General features: G+C 39.0%; 1 pseudogene; it reads right to left on the minus strand.

The window, feature by feature from the left end:
• Positions 1-2,786: 2,786 nt before the first annotated feature.
• Positions 2,787-3,786, minus strand: LOC124507424 (L-lactate dehydrogenase B chain-like; annotated as a pseudogene).
• Between the last annotated feature and the right edge of the window lie 1,042 nt (positions 3,787-4,828).

The following is a 4,828-nucleotide window of genomic DNA, read 5'->3' on the forward strand; positions in this document are numbered from 1 at the left end:
AAAGGAATTTTGAAGAAGAAGACCAAAGCAGGAGGCATCACAATCCCAGACTTTAGCCTCTACTACAAAGCTGTAATCATCAAGACAGCATGGTATTGGCACAAAAACAGACACACAGACCAATGGAATAGAATAGAAACCCCAGAACTAGACCCACAAACGTATGGCCAACTCATCTTTGACAAAGCAGGAAAGAACATCCAATGGAAAAAAGACAGCCTCTTTAACAAATGGTGCTGGGAGAACTGGACAGCAACATGCAGAAGGTTGAAACTAGACCACTTTCTCACACCATTTACAAAAATAAACTCAAAATGGATAAAGGACCTAAATGTGAGACAGGAAACCATCAAAACCTTAGAGGAGAAAGCAGGAAAAGATTTCTCTGACCTCAGCCGTAGCAATCTCTTACTCGACACATCCCCAAAGGCAAGGGAATTAAAAGCAAAAGTGAATTACTGGGACCTTATGAAGATAAAAAGCTTCTGCACAGCAAAGGAAACAACCAACAAAACTAAAAGGCAACCAACGGAATGGGAAAAGATATTTGCAAATGACATATCGGACAAAGGGCTAGTATCCAAAATCTATAAAGAGCTCACCAAACTCCACACCCGAAAAACAAATAACCCAGTGAAGAAATGGGCAGAAAACATGAATAGACACTTCTCTAAAGAAGACATCCAGATGGCCAACAGGCACATGAAAAGATGTTCAGCGTCGCTCCTTATCAGGGAAATACAAATCAAAACCACACTCAGGTATCACCTCACGCCAGTCAGAGTGGCCAAAATGAACAAATCAGGAGACTATAGATGCTGGAGAGGATGTGGAGAAACGGGAACCCTCTTGCACTGTTGGTGGGAATGCAAATTGGTGCAGCCGCTCTGGAAAGCAGTGTGGAGGTTCCTCAGAAAATTAAAAATAGACCTACCCTATGACCCAGCAATAGCACTGCTAGGAATTTATCCAAGGGATACAGGAGTACTGATGCATAGGGGCACTTGTACCCCAATGTTCATAGCAGCACTCTCAACAATAGCCAAATTATGGAAAGAGCCTAAATGTCCATCAACTGATGAATGGATAAAGAAATTGTGGTATATATACACAATGGAATACTATGTGGCAATGAGAAAAAATGAAATATGGCCCTTTGTAGCAACGTGGATGGAACTGGAGAGTGTAATGCTAAGTGAAATAAGCCATACAGAGAAAGACAGATACCATATGGTTTCACTCTTATGTGGATCCTGAGAAACTTAACAGGAACCCATGGGGGAGGGGAAGGAAAAAAAAAAAAAAAGAGGTTAGAGTGGGAGAGAGCCAAAGCATAAGAGACTGTTAAAAACTGAGAACAAACTGAGGGTTGATGGGGGGTGGGAGGGAGGGGAGGGTGGGTGATGGGTATTGAGGAGGGCACCTTTTGGGATGAGCACTGGGTGTTGTATGGAAACCAATTTGTCAATAAATTTCATAAAAAAAAAAAAGAAAAAAAAAAGAAAAAAAAAAGAAAAAAAAATAAAATATTACTTTTCTTCACTATTGAGTCTCTTTTTTTTTAATATGAAATTTATTGTCAAATTGGTTTCCATACTACACCCAGTGCTGCTCCCAACAGGTGCCCTCCTCAATGCCCATCACCCACTTTCCCCTCCCTCCCACCTCCTATCAACCTTCAGTTTATTCTCAGTTTTTAAGAGTCTCTTATGGTTTGCCTCCTTCCCTCTCTGTAACTTTTTTTTCCCCTTTCCCTCCCCCCACCCCGGTCTTCTATTAAGTTTCTCTATACACTGTTCTTCTTAGTAGTTCTTACTTCCCCCTACAAAGTAGGGTGCAAATAGCAATTCTAAAGCTACTTTGTGTGTATTGTGGGATTGACCAAAGGAATAAATATATTAGTTCGTTGGGAGTTAGTGTAGGGTCCTCATTACATAAGAAGGGAGATACAAATATGGACAGTGGGAAGAAGAAGAACCCTATAAGATTTACTGGAATTTGTATTAGTTGAGTTTATGATATCTAATATCTTTCCTAACTCTTTTAATTGAAGGGTTAAATTTAGTGCACACAGTGTAATTCCCTACTAATAGGAATTGGTACTCTTTTTTTTTTTTTTACTCCCTCCACATATTTCCTCCCCCCTCTACCCCTCACACCCACCTCTGGAAACCACCAATCTGTTCTCTGTATCTATGGACTAGTACTGTTTTGTTTTTCATTTTTTAGATTCCACAAATAAGAGAGATCATATGGTATTTGTCTTTGTCTGGCTTATCTCACGTAGCATAATACCCTCTTGGTCCATCCATTTTGTCACAGATGGCAAGATTTCATTCTTTTTTTATGACTGAATAATATTCCATTGTATGTACATAGCACAATTTCTTTATAATTCATCTGTCAGTGGACACTTAGGTTGTTTCAGTCTTGGCTACTGTGAATGATGCTGCAATGAACATGGAGGTGCAAATATCTTCTTGAGTTAGTGTTTTTGTTTTCTTTGCATAAATACCCAGAGGTGGAATTGTGGAATTATATGGTAGTTCTATTTTTATTGTTTTTATTATTTTTGTTTTTTAGAAGCATACTACAATAGTTAATTTTATTTGTTCAAGGGCTCTGTTGCAAGCACTCAACCAAAGATGGGCTCTGATTCTGTGAGCCCAGATTCATATATTTAGGAAGATAAAAGCAAACTGTGATCCATGTAAATGGATGAAAAACTAAAGGCTCACAGTTAATCACATTGTAGTTTTAAATTTCGACAACCTAGAAGTCGGAACTCACAGGTCTTTTAGGTCCTTCTGGATGTCCCACAAGGTATCTGCTTTATTTGAGCTGAGTGACTTTATCATTCTTCAGCTTCCGGATCATAATACTGGTTAATCCCCGATCATTCAGGATACACAGAAGGCTCAGGAAGACTTCATTCTCAATGCCATACATCCACTTCACCATTCTTGACACTGGATGAATCCTGGATAGATTTTCCAATATGGATTCAATGAGATCAGCCACACTTAATTCAATAGCCCAGTTGGTGTATCCTTTTAGCTTAATGGCTTCATAGGCACTTTCAACCATCATCTTATGCACTTACTTCCAATTTTCACTGTCATTGTCTGTTCCCATATCTGGATTCAGTTCTTGGAGAGAAATGCCACATTCACTCCATTCCACACAGCCACACCTGAGTTGCCATGTTCTCCCAGATCCATCCATGGCAGCTGCTGGGACGAATGCCATGTTTTTCAGCCATAAGGCAGCAAAATCTAGTGGAATCCATGTTATACCTACTTCCAATCACATGGTGTTTGGGTAGTCCACTTAAGTTTCCAGGTAACCTATGTGAGAATATCCACTGAGTTGGAAACCACGGTTATGATACAATCAGGCCTGTGATTGACTATCTGAGGAATAATGAATTTGAAGACATTAACATTCCTCTTCACCAGATTGAGATGGCTCTCTCCCTCCTGCTGGTGGACTCCTGCTGTTACCACCACAATCTTAGAATTGGTAGTCACAGAGTAATCTTTATCTGCCACAATTTTTTGGTGTCTGAAGAAATCAGCTCCCATGTTGCCGATCCATCATTTCTCCTCTGAGTTTATCTTCTAAAACATACAGAAGGGCAAGGTCATGAGCCAGAGACTTTCCCAGAATGCTGATGGCACATGCCATACCAACTTGTTCAACACCCATTGCAGTGATCTTATTGTTTGGGACAGTTGTCTCTTCTTCTGCAACTGGTGCCATCAGTTTTTCCTTAAGAGTTGCCATGTGCTCAGAGAGAAACTTCTGTAAGAGTCGTGCAAAGAGGGCAATGACAACTACGTGTGACTCCTCTGGTGCAGTATCTGCAAGGAGTGGTAGTTCTATTTTTAAATTTTGAGGAACCTCCATACTGTTTTTTTTTATAGTGGTTGCACCAATTTACATCCCACCAACAGTGTATGAGCATTCCCTTTTTTCCACATCCTCACGAACACTTGTTATTTCTTGTCCTTTAGATAATAGCCATTCTAAGAGGTATGAGCTGATATCTCATTGTGGTTTTGATTTGCATCTCCTTGAGCATCTTTTCATGTGCCTGTTGGTCATCTGGATATTTTCTTTGGAAAAATGTCTATTCAGATCCTCTGCCCATTAAAAAATTTCTATTTCACAGAAATAGAAACAACCGCCCTAAATTTGTATAGAACCACAAGAGACCTTGAATAGCCAAAGCAATCTTGAGAAAAAATAACAAAGCTGGATCATCATGCGCCCTGATTTCAAACTATATTACAAAGCTATAGATTAAAATCATATGGTATTGGTATAAAAACAGACACATAGATCAATGGAACAGAATAGACAGCCCAAAAATGTTTATTTGATTGCATATATGATTAACTAATTTACAACAAAGGAGCCCAGTGGGAAAAGACAGTCTATCCGATAAATGGTGTTGGGAAAACTGGACAGCTAAATATAAAAGAACAAAACTGGACTACTATCTTACACCATAACCAAAAATTAAGTTAAGATGGGTTAAAGACTGGCAAGTAAAACCTGAAACCATAGAACTCCTAAAAGAAAACATAGGCAGTAAACTCCTTGACATAGATCTTGGTGATAAGCTTTTGAATCTTACACTAAAGGCAAAGGCAACAAAAGTAAAAATAAACAGTGGGATTACGTCAATCTAAAAAACTTCTGCACAGCAAAGGAAACCATCAACAAAATGAAAAGGCAACCTACTGAATGGGAGAAAATATTTGCAAATCATGTGTCTGATGAAAGGCTAATATCCCAAAATATAAAAAGTTCATACAACTCA

This window comes from Lynx rufus, unplaced genomic scaffold (genome assembly GCF_022079265.1).
Source record: "Lynx rufus isolate CCGP_SWC_20201006 ecotype Redwood Valley unplaced genomic scaffold, mLynRuf1.p SCAF_12, whole genome shotgun sequence".
NCBI classification, from domain to species: domain Eukaryota; kingdom Metazoa; phylum Chordata; class Mammalia; order Carnivora; family Felidae; genus Lynx; species Lynx rufus.